The sequence below is a fragment of the Falco punctatus genome, assembly GCF_963210335.1.
Source record: "Falco punctatus genome assembly, chromosome: Z".
Taxonomy (NCBI): Eukaryota; Metazoa; Chordata; class Aves; order Falconiformes; family Falconidae; genus Falco; species Falco punctatus.
Genome location: NC_137586.1, coordinates 72891094 through 72910172, shown reverse-complemented (window position 1 = coordinate 72910172; position 19079 = coordinate 72891094). Strand labels below are relative to the sequence as shown.

General features: G+C 42.0%; 1 long non-coding RNA gene across 1 annotated transcript; it reads right to left on the bottom strand.

Moving 5' to 3' along the window:
* Positions 1-15183: 15183 nt before the first annotated feature.
* Positions 15184-16551, bottom strand: LOC308056396. The gene is made up of 2 exons (XR_013924813.1): positions 15824-16551; positions 15184-15784 (listed from the first exon to the last, which is right to left on the bottom strand). It is a non-coding gene; the product is annotated as an uncharacterized lncRNA (long non-coding RNA).
* Between the last annotated feature and the right edge of the window lie 2528 nt (positions 16552-19079).

The window sequence follows — 19079 nt, the reverse complement described above, 5'->3', positions numbered from 1 at the left end:
GCAATGCTTCCTTCTAAATCAAGCACTCATAGGAGCATGAATTAATTAATAGTAGCAATTAAATCACAAGAAAATTCTGTAATAGGTTATTCTTGTTATCAGTGTTTATTTGATCATACAAAAAAGACAGTTTGAAATTTTAGAGGGAGGGAGGAGGAATTACTTGCTTGTATTTAAAACCCAATTCCCATGAAAATCTAAGTATAAAGCTATAAGCAAAAAGCTTGGGATAAAGCATTTGAAGATATTTACCAGGCTGCTGGAACCTGTGAAAAATTTTGATCATCATCAGTCAATGAACAGAAATGCTACACTTCACAGATTAGTGCTTCTAAATCATAGTAGAATATTAAAAATAAGTAACAGAACAGTTGTTTTGACCCCTCAAACACAGGTTTTCCCCGTGTTTTTCAGGCTGCCATATTTCTCTAAGGAACACTAGCCCCCAAACCCTAACCCCTCCCTTTGCTTTCCAGGTGGCTCAGCACTGCCAGGTCCATAGGTGCCTCCTGCTGAGTAACACTAGAGACGCTTTCCACAGCTGGGCTGGTCTCCTCCTGCAGCACACAAGTAACAGGCAAAGTTTTTGGAGCACTAACCTGTCATGGTTTAACCCCAGCCAGCAACCAAGCACCACGCAGCTGCTTGCTCACTCCCTGCCCATCTGGAGGTGTGTGGAGTAGAACCTGAAAGAAATGTAAAACTCAAGGGTTGAGGTAAGAACAAATTTATAATTTAAACAGAATAAAAAGGTAAGAACAGCAACAATAACAACAACAACAATAATAATAATGACAAATATAACGGAAAGGTGGGCAAAAGGATAAAATCCAAAGAAGGGAGAAAGGAAAACACAGTACAGCTGCTCACCACTTGCTGACTGATGCCCAGCCAGTACCTGAGCAATGATATCCCCCACCCCAGATAACCCCCAAGTTTATATACCAAGCCTGACGTCCCATGGTATGGAATACCTCTTTGGCTAGCTCGGGTCACCTGCCCTGGTTGTGTCTACCCCCAGTTTCCCGTGCCCCTCCAGCCCTCTCGCTGGCAGGGCCCAAGGAACTGGAAAGTCCTTGATTTAGTATAAACATCACCCAGCAACAACTAAAACCATCAGTGTGCTGTCAGCATTGTTCTCACATCAGAGCCAAGACTGCACTAACTACTAAAGACAGTCAACTCCATCCCAGCTAAACCAGGACATGACCTTTTTCTGATTGGTGTAATCCTTTCCCGCACTGCTAGTTTCATCTTTCGGAGTGCCCTTGGAGCTGTCAGGTAGAGCCTGGGCACTTTTCTGGCCACGCATGTGAAGAAACAGCCTTTTTCTCAATGGACAGTTCCAGCAGGTCTTTTTTGCACCTTGTTTTCATTGAGCTTATATAGGAACATCCTTGTTGTTGTACTTGCACATGAACCTGGTTTTGATGGCTTACAGGTTTCTTTCTGCATCATCTCTGAGTACCTGTGAATGATTGTGTGCATCCTAAATCCCAAGCATAAAGATACGCATGCAGTCATGGATGCAGAAAACAAAGATCACAATGAGGCTGGTAGCACATGAACTCTATTTCTTAAGAAATGTCTGCAGCAGCCCTTTCCTCTTGCCCCGCTGCTTCATATAACCCCCTCAAGCAAAAAACAAGCAAGGGAAAAAAGTGCTTTTAGTGAGAGGTATTCAGTGAAAGAAACACAGAAATGTCACTCACAAAAAGCTACAGGTCATTATAAACTCAAAGGTAATCTTACCTGAAATGAATTTTGTTTTGAAAAATGCCCATGAATTACCAATGTTAACTTACCTTTGAGGCTAACAGTGATTTGATACTGCGGGAATGTACGGACTTTAAGAAAAAGGAATAATTGACCCAGAAACTTAACAAGGCTTCCTTTCAAACACTTACCAAAACAAAACTGTCTTTTTCAATGAAGCAGGTGGATTTTGTTAGAAGTGAGAATCAATAGTTTTTTACTTCCCCCTAAAATGTATGTACAGCATTGGACTAAATTTGCATGTCACCTCAGCACTGACATTTCATAATTACTGAATGCTACCTGGATGGACTTTTCTTTTGGGAGTTTGTCTCTAGTACTTCCCATTTAACAGCTTTTGTTTCTAATTTCAGTGTTCCTTATTATTTCTCAAAACAACATTCAATGAATGGAACACGACCAAATCTGCTACCGTGAGCTGAAGTATATGACCTTGAGAAGCATGCAGTCCAGCATACACCAGCACATCTAAGCTGCTCAGTGTACTAAACACATCTTTCCTGAAGAATACTGCGCTCAAAAGAGGAGGCTTGAAATGACCCTCTCGTTCATGAGTTTGAGGAGAGCAAAATAAGATAGCAAAATAAGTTTTCTCTGGCAAAATATTTACCACTTGAACCTTACGCTGCTGAGATTTTGCCTCATGTAAAACTTTGACTGAGCAGTGCCCTGAGCTTTTCTACAGAAATTTAATCAGCACTAAGGTAGCATATGCCATTTCATCTTGCATGTCTATCTGTGCTTCCTTAAACTTCTGCAAAGTTAAAGGAAGACTGAAGTGCCTATTTGCCCAAAACAAAAGATACTTCAGCTCTGTCAGCTCTTTCAACAAAGTCAGGGGAAAGCAGAAAAAAAACTCGTGCAAGACTTCAGTCTAGATCTTTGTAAACAAGCTTTTAAATATAAGATTTATGTACTTCATTCATCTATGACTGTTCACATTATGCTGGTACACTCCTGTAACACTAAATAAATTAGTGAGTGCATCTGTCATTTCTAAGTTTCCTTCCTCATGTTGTTTCTGCTTAAAAGACAACTTCTTCCCAGATTCCCTGCTGAAACACTTAGTTTATTGCATTCTATTTCCTGTCAGGAAATGTCATAAATTAAAAGGAACAAAAAAAAGATATGTGGACAGAAGTGGAATTGCATAATTTTAGATGTGTGTAATGGAGCTTAAAGGCTACAGTGCTCTTAAGTCAAAATGCTTTTCTTCCTTATACCTTCTAAGCTACTATGCTACTGCCATCCAAACTAGTAGCACTGTGGGAATAACATCTGTTCTTCTTTGAAGACCCATAATACCAAATCTGAGCCTTCTCAGGTCCTACTGGCTTGTCTTTCAGTTAAACTGGTTAACTAGAAAGTGAACTAGTTGAACTTCAGATGGCTGCTGAAGGTGCACAGACTCATTACTAGCACCAAGTGATAAAACATTCAATGAATCAAAAGTGTGGCTGTGGGTTTATGTGTATGAGGGAGAGATGCAGGCAGGAGAAATAATTAGTGCTTTTAAGAGCTTAATGACAGTTACAACAGGGTGATAAAGGAAGCAAAAGAGAAGCAGTAAGTAAATTTCTGGAACAGCTGTATGGCTACTCCTTAGTGCTAGGGAGAAAATAGAAGAGCTACAAATCATGTACAATCAAATCTGTGGCATGGTCAGAACTGCAGAGACTCAATAGGATATGGCACAGGGTTTGAATAGTGGCCAAAATCTTGAATTTGCATGGTTTTAAACAATGAAACATGACTTTTGCATTATGTATCAATAAAGTATGTGCTCTCTGCAGCCCAGGAAATGTGAGAAGGAGATGTGCTGAATGCCTCTGAGTGGTGGAGGGTGAAAGAATGAATGATAATGTTGTACTATGGGCTACAGCAGGAGAAAAATCATGGTTCATTGAGTAACCAACAATGTGAATAAATAATGCACCACATAGAGAAATCTTCAATGACTTTTTGCATCAGTTGTAACAAACATATTAATTATGATTAGATATTTTTAGTATTAGTTAATGTTAATGGTGTGGAGTAGGAGCCTGAGCCAGAAAACAGTGGAAATTCATTAAAAATATTAAGCTAAATTAGGTAGTTTGAGCTATTACAGCCTGGCAAAGTTGACCTTAGAACACTAAGAGAGTCACAAGTTGAAGTAATTCCTTGGGTGTTAATTATTATCTTCAAGAACTCCCAGAAAAAAAGTGAAGATAATGAATATGTAAGAAATGAGAAACAGAGATTAGAGGGTACAGACTAGCCTGAATTAATTCCATGAACAGCCACTGGAATAAATATTTGACCTGTATATGCATGAAGGATGGTAACTGGGCAAGTTACTGTCAATCTGAGAGGAAATACCAATGAACTGGAGTTTATACTATCACAAACTACCATTCAATGTGTTCATACACCAGATGCAGACATGAAAATGACAAAAAAATGGGTAGACAGAAGACACATCAAGAAAGTTTGCATTCCCTTGAGTAGATGTTAACCCAAAATTTAACTAGTAACTAATTACTGTAGCAAGAAAAACAAACCTTGATGTGGGGTAATGAGATGAACCCCAGATAAATGAGAGGTTTGAACATTCTTTCTTTAGTGAGCTCTCCAAAATGTCATTAGCCTTTTACACTCCAAAGAGTCACTATTTCTTATCATGACCAGAATGTTTAGCTGTTTGGGTGAAGGAACAACTAAATGTAATTAGATTAAATTAGATGACTTAGAAAAACAAATAGTTTAGACCTAACTTCCCACACCCCCACTGTGGGTTAGATTCTTGCTCTGTTGGTTCTAGCTAAGTCAAGCGCTTTCTGAGCGAATGCAGGTATGTCCCAGCCCCCTGGTCCATGGGAAGTCTCTCCTTATATACCCTCTGAGGCCTGGCAGTCTTTCCTTGCTCCTCTCAATGCTCCCATCATACCTCAGGAGCTGTTGTTTTCAAACTCCATCCATGTATCATATACTCTGAAGTCTTGGGAAAGCCTTCCCAGATCCACCTGCTTTTCAATGGCAGTAGCAATCTCCCTCTCTTTTCCACCCTGTCCCCACCTGACCAGGACTTCTGCAAGAACTGTAAGGCAATTATGAACAAAAATGAAAGAAGTCACTGTCCAGCACCTTATCGAAAGTATCATAGGTAGCACATGAGCTAATTTTTCTGATTTACTGAGCCCTGGCAACGCATCAGCTGGGCTATGCACTCCAGTTTTGGAACTGAGCTTTAAGGAAGTTCTAGGCAAACTACAGAGGATGAAGAAGATCACAACAAAATACAAGGAGGTTTAGAAAAATGTGAACTATAAGTAAGCAGTGAAAAGATTTCTTTATATGGAAGAAAAGAATTGAAAAGGAGATATTATAAGAGTTGCCAAACATTCCAAAAGTTTGTGAGTTCCTCTTCATGTTCATAGAGGAAAGGTTAAGGTACAAAATACTTACAGAATTATTTAGTTGGGGGGAATAAAGGACTTTCTATTGAAAAGTATAAAAAAATTTACATATAAGTGTTTCATTACTTTTTTTTATGTAGAAACTTTAGGAAGAACACCTGTCTTGGATGATCTAGTTATATTTAACCCTTGCCTAAGGCACTGTACAGATGACCTGAGCTCTTATCTTTCCAGCTTCGTAATTTTGTGGAGCTGTTTTCACACAAAGAACATAAAAAATCCAGTAGCCAAAGCAGGAAGACTCACCTAGTCTAAATTCCCACCTACCTAGACGTCTGCTGGAGACCTTCATCCTTCTTCTGCTTGCACATGAACAGGGTCACTATGTTCTGTTAGAAGGACAGGTTCTTCAAGGACACATAATGGGGCATTAATTCTTCTCTGAAGCACAGTTGCCATTACTTACAAATCAGTTGTCACAGATTACAAATTAGCTTAAATTGGCTCTTGTGTTGAACCAAACAGTAATTCTCGGTGTGGGTTTTTAACGAGCTTCCCTGATGTCAGGTAAGTGGTAAGTATATGACTTGTACTTATTCATCCCACTTCATCACCATCATTTCTAACATGCACTGTCTCTGATGAGTGGACCAAGCTATGTGTCAGAGTTACACCTTAGCATTTTTTGCTTCGGTAACCATTTCACTTTGGTCTGTTTTATTAGTTTGACAGTGACACAGATTGTGTGAGGGGATTTGCACCTCTCTATGTTACAAGTGAAACGACCCAGAGAAGTGCAGTGGTGTTTGGTGGCCACATGTCCTGTTAGATTACCCCTGAGGAGCACAGCAGGAGCATGTCTGTATGTGTCCATTCTCCAAGGTGTTAAGGAGAACTCCCATTTGCCTCAGACACATTCACGTCCATGTCCGTGATAATTGTGGCACTCCTGGGAGCGCTACCATTTCAACAGACCATGGCAGCACATACCGTCATTTGCCTTTCTTCTGAGATGCAGCACTGTATGCGGCAGCACCACCCCATCACCCTGCTGAAGAGACACCATCCTGACTCTGCCCAGAGAGCAGCAGGCAGACCACAAAAGAATTAGGAAGGAATAAAGCATACTTGCAGCCTGAGGCCTGTCACTCTCTCCAATGCCCCTGGAAAGAGCAGCCTTCCCTTCTGCCTACCAGCACACATAGTGAATGCCTGTTGACCTCATCCTACCTAAAAGCCAACATGGAGCAAAAGACTATACTTGGGTCTGTCCCCAGTTCTCCAAGTTCAGGACATTGCTCTGGTAACAACCTTCTCACTGGTATGTGATGTTGGGCCCAGACACCAATACATGAAACTGACAAATTTCTCTGTGGACAAATCATAAAGTTCTGCTACAGAATTGCAAGCAGTCATCAGCAGTGGTGCCACAGGTAAAAGCTGTCAGGTGGGGTAAATTTGGGAACTAAGATTCCTCCCTTCACATCAGAAGACAAAAGTGCTCCATGTTACTTCTAACAAGACTCTAGCACAAAAGATCTTTTCTTTCTGTCACAGAGACCAGGACAAATGGGTTCACAGGCAGTCCTTGAAGAGTAGTATTTTAAAAGATATTTTAAAAGGTATGATCCAAAATTATATCAAGTATTATTTTTATATGCTCTTACTTGATCAAGATGCAACCCTTCCAAGACAACAACAACTAGTGGCACCCCAAAGGCAAGGCACATCTGCAAGACAGATTCTAAAAGAAAGCTACACACTTTCAGCAATAAATAGTAACATGACCACTTGAAGTAGTAATAATTTCCATGATTTGTACAGCTGCTAATGCAGACACTTTTCCTTTTTTTCCATCATGGCAACCCAACAAATGGGCAGTCTGAGTTCCTGGCTGCAGAGACCAGTCCTGGATTTCACCAGCCCTGGGGATATATCACACTTGCACTCTTCAGGAGGGAGAAAGACCTGGGAGAGGCCAGACCAACTTCTTGTGAACACATTAGTTCCTCATACAGCCCTGTTCCCTGTTACAAAATGCCTAGCCCCCCCTGTTCTGTTGTTTTCAGCACACCTGCCCAGCAGGTCTGTCCTGATGGAGTCACTAGACTTACACTGTCCAGTTCTTCCAGGAAAGCCAGACTGTTTGGAGACTTATGCACATGAAAGCTGGGCAAGTGGTGGTGGGCACTGCCTGTGGGAGTTGGAAGGTGCTGGGAGACAAATGGAAACACACAGAGGGAGTTAAGAACATACCTCCTTGTGTGACTTGAACAGACAGCATTCTGGGCTGCTCTGAACAGTGTTTTTGACATGTACTCAGGCACCTGATTTGTCCAGTTTTGTATCCAAGGCAGCAGCATTGTGCCACTCACATGGAGCTGTATGTCCTCTCCTCTGCAGCACATGAGGCTGCAATGCAGAGAATGAGTGACAGGAGGGCTAAGGGAGACAGGTGGGCCAGGGGAGGTGGGACCTGTACAGCCTGGGAAGTGTCCTGAAAACAAGCAGCAGAGCTTCCCTCCTGCCTTTTCTCTGTGTCTGTGGGAAAGGCTGTGGGACAGAGGTAACGGTCACTCAGAAATGAGACAGCAAGCCAGCTTGTGCTGGCTGGGAGGTAAGGGGAGCAGAATAGGTATGCAGGACCTACGAAGGTGTAAAACAGCAGCACATGTCCACACCCATGTGACCCTGGCAGCAAGGCACATTATGCTGCCTGCTTACATTACAGGCAAGCAGTTGATAGGTGAATTTGTGTTGTCTAACAACCCTCATTCCAAAATGTGTCCAACTTCTGCAGAGCAGGGGCACAGACAAGCAAGATTGGTTCTGGAGTACATCAGGGCTGACCCAATCCATCACGGCAAACACAGCAAAACAAGCACTGTCCCAGAGGATTCATCCCTCCTAGCTGATGCAAAGCTCTTGGTGAGGCAGCACAGCTCTCCACATCCCATGGGGTGTATGAAGTTGAGTGATGTCCAGCACAACATCGTCATGCAGGTGGGCACATTGCTGCGGTGGGATGCATGCTGACAGACATCAGCATCAGCAGGGATGACTTCTCTCCCTCTGGAGAGAATATTGCATCCATATTGCCTGGAGGGAGGTGAGGGGGTTATGTAAAGCCCAGGCAACTTCCTGGTTTGAGCTGCTTACTCAGGTGATCCACTGTAAAGACACTGAGGATGAGTCAGGAAATCTTGCCCTGAGGATGCTTGGGCAAGGATGCTTTTACAAGACAGCCTAGATACAGCCTATGAGTACTTGTCATACTTCACTCCCCCCACAGCTTCACCCCCTCCACACCAACAGACTATTGCTGCTCTTTAAATAACAAAGTAAGATGGAAACTCTTTCTGAGCTCCTACTTTTACTTAAGCATTCCTGCAGGCACAATTCAGAATTTGTCTCTTTACATGCATCCACACAAGTCCATAGCAATAAATTTTCTATAGAAGTAACAGGTATATAAAAAAGAAAAATGGATAATGATCACATTATCTCTCTTACTGTCTTCCAGGAACACTATCAGTTACTATATTGCAACTGTTCTTCTGGAACTATCACTTCTTCATCAGTTTTCTTTCTCTTCTGTGTCAGACTTAAGCACATCTCCCATGTGTTGAAACCTAAAATCTAAATATTTCTAGCACCCCGTGCACTCTTTCCAAATTCAAGTGAAACAAAAAAATGGTTTAGGAAATTAACCTTTTTTTCAATGCAGATTTTGACTTTTTTTTTCCTATTTGTTTCTTAGTATACTGATAAATGAAAGATAACCAAAAGCAACAGCCAAATTTATGAAAATCACCCAAATCTTGCTGCTCAGGCATCACCATCACAGTTAAGTTGCCGCACAATATTATTCTCACCTTCCCACAAAAGGGGCAAGATTTGCCAAAGTACATAAAACAATCCAGTGAAAACTGTGGGAATGTTGATATACTCCAAGTTCAGCATTCAGTGAGTGTTAGCAGGTCTTCGAGTGTTGGCTCTTTGAAGCCAGCACCATGTTTTTCTTTTGTGGAAGAATAAGTTTTAGGGAAGCACAGAACTCTGAGGAGCTATTTAAATGAAAATAAAAATATAACGGGCCAAATTGTGGAGCCTTCTTAGGCTTTGATCGTGACAAATATAATCCCATGATCTTCAGTGGTATTTTAGACTAAGCACGGTAAGATTTGGCTTTAATAACAATAGGAATGAGAAATATTAAGACAAGATATATAATCTTCTTACTTTTGCCTACCGCCAGTACATTCAGTCCCCCTGACAGTGATCAGATTACTCATGTGCCTATCTGCTCACTATTTCAAGAGACTGATACCGTGGCTTATAGTATGGAAAAGTTTTAATTCTATTCACTGTGTCAAATAATACTGCTCAAGAAATGGGAGCTAAAATCACCACAATAAAAAAATGAGAACTCTTATTTTAATGAAGGAGCAATCTCTGATAAGCAGGAAAGCCACTAGCCTATGACATTTCAGTTTGAATTGTGTCTTTAAAAGGAAGCCTAAAGTCTTTAACTTGTAGGAATTAAAATTCTGTATTTCCTTTATATTTTTTTAGTGCTTTCTGCATATAACATCTATAATCCACATTTTGACACCTCCCTATTCCCAAAGATAGTTTTGGGAGTGGGGAAAGTTGAGAAGAAACATCATCTGTATAATACTCATTCCAGGTACACACTCCCTGCCAAGTTTTGTTCACAACTTTCCCATTTCTCTTGGCTGTCACATTTGAAACTAGGTGAAATGTTTCAAGTAAGTTTTTTGCAGATGTGTATTGATTTTGGTCACTTTTTCAAAAGGAAGGTTTCCAAGGTCCAGAGGGATACTTTCTACTCTTCTTCAGCAGTCAGGAGTCAGAACATTTATCTTTTTCACCATCTGACAGTTACGGGATCAGTCAAAATCATGTTCCTCTGGAATCTACCATCCAGCAAAGGAGAAACAAAGTAGTTCACATAATGTTTTTCACCCCCTTCATTACTACAGAACATAGAGCATGAGATGGCTATTACTACAGCCCCAGCTGATGAGATGAGCAAAGTGTTTTCTTCCTTTTCCTGTCACCGTTGGGGGAACACACAGTAGATATGCCTGTTCTATGCTCATAAGGAAGCCTTAGCTCTCCTAGACCCCTTTAAACACACAGTCCTTCCCACTACATCCTCTGAATATCTGGGACCTTCCCTTTCTGCAGGATCATAGGAAGCCACTTGCTGAATCCCAGGCTGTCCCCAAGAGGGATAAGACTTCTCTAAATAGTCCTGGAGAAAGACTAGGAGTATATTTATCTTCATTAGTGGAAATGCTTTTTGGAAATAAATGTGTCAATTCTTCTGCGTTCTTTTAGATTTCAAACCATAAACCAGATATGCTCCCCTACATATACTGAATAAACAAACTGACTTTTATAGAGGCTTTTGGTGGGAGTGAAATTGATGCTAGCAATACAGTACGTGCTGGATAAGGCTAGATGGAAAAACAGTTGTTCCTCCCTAATAACAATTTAAAAAGAATCTTACTGAAAAATAAATTCTTCAATGACAGACTGCAAACTTTGTAAACATGTGAAAGTAGCATATCTATATATCATAATTCTCTGCTTCTGTTAGAGTCAGGTCTTGACATTGATTGACATGCACATAAGTCATATTTTTACAGGAATTTTTTTACATTCCATTTTCTGGTGTAATTTTTCATTTCATTTCGTTACCACTCTTTGTGTTTTCCCTTTATGCACTGAGTTCACTTAATTTCTTCCTTTCATTTTGTTTCTTTTGATACACTAACAGGTGGGTTTAAGAAAGTGTTGTTTTTATTTTTTGTCAGTAGAGGCAAAGAAATTAGTACCTTGATGGAAGGCATACTAAAAGGCATGTATAGTCATTACGCAGCTCTTAAACACATTCTTCTTCAGTGTGGTTAGAAAAATTTAAAACAGACATCACAATTTTTAGCCACTTCCTTTTATCCCCGTACTGTCTTCGCAGAATGACAGCTGTAGAAACGTACATTACAAAAAGCACTTCAAGCCCCAGTCTTGACATTGTTGTCAGAGGACAGCAGCAATAATGAACTTAGTCTTCCACATGTGATTTCAGACCATGCTACAGAGGGCTAATGCACTAGTCACCTTACTGTCTTTTCAGTTAACCCCCCACTGCAGCTACAGCTGTCATCTCTGAGACATCCCAGGGCTAACTGTAGGTAGGTTTTACAGGCTGGATCATGAGCAATGTCAGGAGCAGGAAAGAAGCCTGTGTTTGTTTGCACTTTCAGGAAACAGCAATCTGTACAGAGAAGCATCTAGGAGCCCTTGGAGTGGGATTAATTTGCTGGGGGATTTGTGGAGAACACAGCCAGGACTAGACAGTCACCTCCAGCACACTGCACAGAAAAGGAAACTGGCTCTTCCTTGTACTGGAGAAAGGTAGCTATCTCCTGTTTTCAGGGGACAAACCCATTCCTCATTGTTGACACTAGCTTTGTGAATTTAATTCTCCATTTGTAGCATGATGGACTTTTAGGGCCATTTTAGAGCTACTCCCCAAAGGTGCAATGGGAATTTGTCTGTCTTGCCAGGATCCCATGACCTCTGAAAATCCACAGTCTCTTTTTCCAGCCATGCAGAGAAACTTACTCAGTGATGTAAAGCTGCTAACTGCAAACTGATAGGGGCACTCACACTACCTACTTTTAGCCACCTAAGTAGGTGTTTGTATTCAGAGACTAGTGTCTGTGGTTCATTGTGCAGTCAGGGGAAAATGCACCACCAGAAAATGATCCAGGGCAGAAATTTGTTCCAGGTGCTCTGAATCTGCTTAAATAAACCTCTCTCGAAAGACCACAGAAAGGACTTAAGAAAACTGACCTTCTAATGCAGGTACACCCTGGAAAATTACTCTGTTATTTAATATGGATACTCCACAGTGAAGTTAGACAGAAAATGGCATGCCTGGTAGCTGAAAATAAATAAATGGGACAATACTCGGAAATGTTGTTATTTTGGGAGAGTTCTGTATCAAGGGTCAAAATAACTCAAATGTAGCACTCTGTATGGCCCCTCATCATTTCTAAAGGAAAAACAGGTGCTGAAGGACTCAGGGTCAGGGATGCTCAATAATTAGGGGTGAGCATTGGTTATTTTTTCTATCCTTTATTTTGCATTTGGACCTTAGTTTTCCAGGTCCAGGGCTGCTGTTCACATCCCTGTTAATAAATTCACGCAATTGTACTTTGAAGATTTGGGGTGCTCCAAGTGCAAAGAAACTTCATGTTTTGCTTTTGACAAACAAAATTAAATTAATAAATATATAAAGGTATAATTGCTCCTACTGTCCTTATTATACCTGTAGTATATACTGTGATGTACGTGGACAAATACATCAATGAGATCTGCAAGAAATTAGTCTAAACCAGGCCTTCTGAAGATACAGTGCCACTCCTGTAAAACATTTAATAAATCATCTAAATAGCCCCAGAAATGTCACATGGCCTGATGTTTGAAATTAAACGCATTTTTAAAACTACTCAGCTTAACTGGGGTCTTCTGCTGTCTTCTACTGGTTCATCCAACTGCAACTTATTTCTGGCACCTCTCACTCTTTGTTACTCACCTGTGCAGCCTTTTTACTAGGACTTGATGTGAGCAGTCATGCTTTGTGCAGATACTTGCATTAACACCAGGAAGGATTTGGGCATGCAGCAGTGAAGAGGGGATGTTTTAAAACAGTATAAAAAGGCTGCATGGCAAACTGTAGAATTAAGTATAAACCTGAAGAAGGAACTTCCTAAGGTTACCTACAGACTGCCAGGAGAAGACATTTAGAAGCTGGCAATTGCTTGATGTTGTAGGCTGTTGAAACTGAAATATCAGTAGATCATTTCATCTCAATTTCTCATGTCTTACTTTCTATAACAGTACAGTAAGAAAAACCCATGCAGTCTTTGGGTTTCTTGACCAAGACAGAAAGAGCCTTTCCTTTTCAGAAAGTTTTACTGTGTTTTCACAACACAGCAGAATCCTATCAGCAATTTAGAATTGTTTTGGTCTATTGCAAAGGCACACACTGTAATTTATTAACAGGGACACTGAAATCATGAAACATTTTAGAGAAAACTGCAGGATAATCAGAATAATTTCTTCCTGAAAATACACAAAGCCTTTTGGGGAAAAAGTAAGTAGATGGTGTGTGAAGCATTCATTGTTTTTTTATGTAGTGATAAACAAATACTTTAAATTAAGAATCATAACCAATATTTAGAAAATCTCATCTTGAATTGTACACCAAAACAAAAGACCCTCAAAACCCAGCGTATCTTTAGATCCTCAGTGGTTTTTTTCATCCTTTTCAATTTCTAAGACCATCCTTCTGGGAATCCTACTGACTTGAAGGGATACTTCTTGGGGCTGGGTGCTCAGGTGGATAAGCACTCAGGAAGACATTTAGTCAAACAAAGCCGTAACAATTAACAGAGGCAGCCGACCTGTCCTTGTTACTTATAGGGGCAAAAGTAGATGAGGAAAATAGTGCTCCTGCAGCTCCAATGACAGCCTCTCTAGCTGTTTGCAATGTCTGCATTTTATTTCCTGTTCTATATGGCCTTCTAAATTATCATCTCTGTGTGCCTCAATTACCTGACTATAAAATGCATTCTTTAAAAACACATCTTAGGTTACTTGCATCAAAGGCCATAGTGTTTGTAATAACAAACACCAATTAATCTCAGTGACCACAGAAACATCCTGATAGACCCGAATATTTGACATTTGCTTGCATCAAGCTGCGTCCCGTCTCTTCATTCGCCGCAAATTGGTGACCCCGACGTGATGCGTTTAAGGATCCGACGTGAAGGGCTCTCGAATCGCCTGACTGAGCGACTTGCAGCGAGTCCCACAGAACTTTGAATGATCTGCTGAAAGGAAGCAGGAGCCGGCCAGAAATCCCTCCGGAGTTGAGAGGTGAGCTGTGGGAAATCCGTAATGGGGAATCAGGCTTCGTCCCCAGAAAGAGACGTATATGGACTCATGAAGGGTCTTCTAGTCAGGTCCGGGAGTCCGTGCCTCAATCTTCTCAAATGGTGACCCCTGTGGTGGTGTCCCGAAGCCTTGGAAGAATAAGGACGGAAAAAAGAGCTCGTGGAAGAGGGCTGCGTTCCGGAGGAGGCGGCTTGGCTGAACTTGCTGTCTGGACCAGGCGGACAACCTAAACCCGGAGGATAACACCTGTATTCATCGAGACAGGTGAGCAGCCAAGAAACTTTAGAGACTTTGAAAGAATGAAAGTGTGTACATACAGCAGCCAATTGTATGATGCTGCCGCGGAGGGGAGCTCCGTGTCGGGAATGCATTTAGCATCTTGGTGGCAAATTCTGACTACTCTTTGCCAAGTGTGGACTAATTCTGCTAACGGCGCTAAACCAGAGGAAGCTGTAAATTCCACCGACAGCGCGACTTTTCTCAAGACACCGTCAGCAATGGCGATTCTGTCCACACCTCCTCTGCCCCCAAAGCTTCTGTCACTGATTGCAGCGACCCTCACAACACAGGACCAAGCACGGGAACAGGACAACTCGGACAATGATTCCATTGACACTGATAAACCTTTTGATCCAGGTCCTATAGATCTGGAAAAGGAGCTAGACCTTTCCCCCACCCCCTCGTCTCTCCCGATGCGTTGATTGTATTTTTGGGGAGGGTGAAAGGGAGTCTGAGGGATTTGTGGCAGGAATGCAAGTGGGAAACACTTAAGTGATGGGTTTTGGGAGTCACTATGGCATGGTCAGTATTTTGTCAGACAAATCAACCTCCAGAGTGGCAGCCTGTGCAATACGAGGCTGTTAAAGAGTTAAGCAAAGCCGTGCGGGAAGGGAGGATTCATAATACATTTGCTGTGTCCCTTCTTGGAGTGATGGCAGAGCCTTATACACTCACACTGCATGATTGGAAGTTATTGCTTTGTATGGTACTAACTGATACAGTATATGATGTGGTTATCTGATTTTTGTGAGCTATGTGTAGTGGCCTTGACTGAAAACCTTAATCGGGGAATTGCTGTTAACTATGAGCAGTTAGCTGGAGCAATTAACTGTGCCGATTCTGTGACTCAGGCAAGGTATCCCAGGGACAACTGTTTGCAAATGAATGAGATGGCTATTAAGGCAGTCATGATGCGGGAGTCTTGCCACAGTCTTGCAGGGTCCTAGAGAGTCACTAACTTTAATACTAACTTGATTGATTGGCTTCAGAACATTTTGCAACAAGTCGAACATAAGGAAGCTCAAGGGTTGCTTTTAAAACAACTAGCTGTGATAATGCCAATGAAAATTGTAAACGGGCAACTTTCACAATCGCAACCCCAACATGTGTCAAATGATTGTAACGCAGAACTCACAGCAGACTGTAATTCTCAGGCTGAGTTCTGGAATGCACCATAACACATTTTTGCTTCTCCAATCTCTTCTGTAAGAACAGTACACGCTTTTAACTTGCTTAGTAAATTAGGCTGCTAGCTTGCTAAACAAAGTAATACTACAAATCATATTTTTTTTTCTGGCTTATTAACAGATGTTGATTCTGTCCATCATATGTTGCTACAGAACCGAGTTGCTATTGATTTTTATCATTAGCACAGGGACACAAGTGTGAAGACTTTGATAGGATGTGTTACATGAATCTGAGTGACCACTGTGAATTAATTTACAAAAGTATACAAAACTCAAAAGCCTTAAAACAAAGATCTGCAACAGAGCCAGGGGCGGGATGCCTTTGGTCTCTTCTCACGGCTGGGAAACTTTGGGCCATGACTCAAAAGTATTACAGGATTTATTATAATTATCTTTAACCACCTTATTGATGTTTGCCTTATGTCTCCCATACTTTTTTTTTCCTGTATTCAGTGTTTAGTTGATTGTAACGTAAAGCAGATCATGGTCACCCAGCTACACACACCCTTTGCCTCCTCGCAATTAAGCAAAAAAGGAGAGGATAGAGAATGTCTAAAGAGAGATATAGGAGAAGAAACTGGGGAATATTTGACCTAACAAGAGATGAGAGAACAGCTAGGTATTGTGAAGGAGAATAGGAAAGATAAACATGGTTATCTAGTGTTTAATAGGTGTCTGCATGCTTGTAGTGATATATAGCATTGTAACTGCATGAATGATTCCTGCCCTGAGCCTGGTGGAGCATACAGCTGCGGGTTTGTGTCCGGGCTCAGAGATGTAAATAGGGGCTTCTCTGTTTTGGTGGAAGTGTTTCTCTTTGCATAAAAAAAGAGGGAATGAAGGGAATGACCCCAGAGGTATGTTCAGAGAAAGCATGCTATGTTTGGAACTTTTTGACTGAACCAGTTCTTGTTTGGTGTGCCCTTCCACCTATGTATAATGTCAATCCAAAAGATGATATTGTTTACACTTTGAATGTCGATAATTGTTTTTATGTAGATGCTAATGTAGTAGGAGGCTATGATGGGAACGTGTCACAGCGGTTCTTCTCTTATCCAGAGTAACAGCAGGGAAAGCATTAAAGAGTTAAATCACTTTGTTTGGTAGGCGGTTAAGAATGTGGGTCAAAATTGCCACTGCTTTTTGTTGTTGGTTCAAGGACATGGCTGTGAGGATTTTGATGGTATGTGCTGTGTGGATTTTAAGTGCCCCATTGCAGCAACATGTTGTCAAAATCTGAGAAAATGTCAGCCTTTTGGGCATCCATTCACTCAATTGGCAGTATTGTTTGTTTCCCATTACCTTGGTTGCTGTCATGTTTGCAAGGGCCCTGCAGAACATAACAAACCTGGTACTAGCTGTTCAAAAACAAAAAGGGGAAATTGTAAAATTGTACGGAACAGAGACAGTGGGTTATTTTGACACTGATAATATGTCTCAGTTGTTTTTTTATTTGTTCTATTACTTATTCCTTGTTTTTACTCGTTCGGTTTCAAAGGTTCTTTTTGTGCAACAGGAAGGGGGAGATGCAGGAGCGGGCTGGAAACTAGGACCATGCGCGGCAATCAGTTAGCTGAGGGGAATGTGCTCGAGCTTGTAGGTCACGAACCCTGGGAGGACAAGGAGTGTGAATAGACACAACAATTAACATGATGAGGCATGTTTACAGAGCACAGGGGAGTGGGAGACGGATGGCACCAAGGATGGCGCCAAGGAAAGGTAACACCTTGCTGTTAATTGCTGGCAGTTAACCACCAATCGGGGATTGCCTAGGATGCAAGGCTTAGCTTCAAGAACCAATCTGTTCAAAACGCGCAGCTTCTGAGAGTCTATAGAAACTCGTGCTTCTGTACAATAAATTGACATTTGCTTGCATCAAGCTGCGTCTCTTCATTCGCCACATGGGATTCCTGAGGGCTGGCCTTGACAATAAAAACTTAACAACTGAAGTGCCCTCCCAGAAGAAACCTAGCTATGGTTTCCACGCAGCCATAAGCCAGTGCCAGAAAGCATATGGCAACCCAGACCGAGTTCCCACATAAACGTCAGCTGTCTAGGTCATGGGCTTCAAGGAGTGCCCTGAGCATTTCACTGCTATCAGAGGGTAGCAGAGATAGCAACAGGGTGAGGTGCAACCAGGTGGAGAATCTTCTCAGCTTGGTGGCAGAGCTGAAAGAAGAAGTAGAAAGGTCAAGGAGTACCAGGCAGTGTGAGAGGGAGATAGACCGGTGGAGCCACTCTCTACCATCACTGAGACAAATGCACCACATGGACACATCACAAGAAGATCCCCTACCCTCTCACCACCAGGCAGAAGGAGGGGACCTAAGAGACAAGGCGGAATGGAAACCTGTTGCCTGCTTGAGGCAGCAGGTGAATCACCTCCCAGCCTACTTCACCTTCCAAGATGCAATAGGTATACATTCAATAGGTATGCAGCTCTGGAACTTCAGGGCCAGTAAAATGACGTTGTGGATGAAGGCCCATCCATATTGAAACAGTTGTATAGGGACGGCCAATAAACTCCATGCATAATGACCACCACTGATAAGACAAAAAGAAGGGTGGTTGTCATTGGTGACTCCACTGTAAGAGGAACGGAGGGTGCAATATGCAGACCAGACCCAACCCATAGGGAAGAATGCTGCCTCCCTGGGGCCCAGGTATGGGACATTACCAGAAAACTCCCTTGCCTGGATTACTACCCATCACTGGTTTTCCATGTGGGCAGTGACGGAGTCCAAGCAACAAGAAGTCTGAGGGCAATCAAGAGACCTCAGAGCCTTGGGGCTACTGGTTGAGGGATCAGAAGCACGATGAGTGTTTTCTTCTATCCTGCTAGTTGTAGGAATGATGGTGCATGTAATTGGAAGATCACACAGATCTTGGTATTTGGTGTTGCTGGCTGAATTTTGGGTTTTTTTGATCATGGCTCAGTTTACACAGCAGCCTGCTGGCAACAGATGGGGTTCACCTGTCTCAAAAGGGGTAAAAGGATCCTCAGTCAGGAGTTAGCAGGGCTCATCAAGAGAGCTTTAAACTAGATTTGAAAGGGTAAGGGAATAAAACCAAGCTTGTTAAGAGATGAGCCTGAGGGTGGCATGCCAGTGTTGGAGGTGAGATTGATAGCACAGCTGAAATGTATCCATGCTAATGCCTGAAGCATGGGCAACAAACAGGAGGATCTGGAAGCCATCATGCAGGGGAAGACTATGACATAGTCCCCATCATGGAAACATGGTGGCATGACTTGCATGACTGGAATGCCGAGATGCACGGCAACAAACTTTTCAGAAGCCACAGGCAAGGCAGGAAAGGGTGGGGTAGCCCTGTATGTTAGACAGTGTTTTGGCTGCCTAGAGCTTAATGACGGTTACAATAAAGTTGAATGTTTATGGGTAAGGATCAGAGGGAAGGCCAACAAAGTGGATAACCTGGTGGG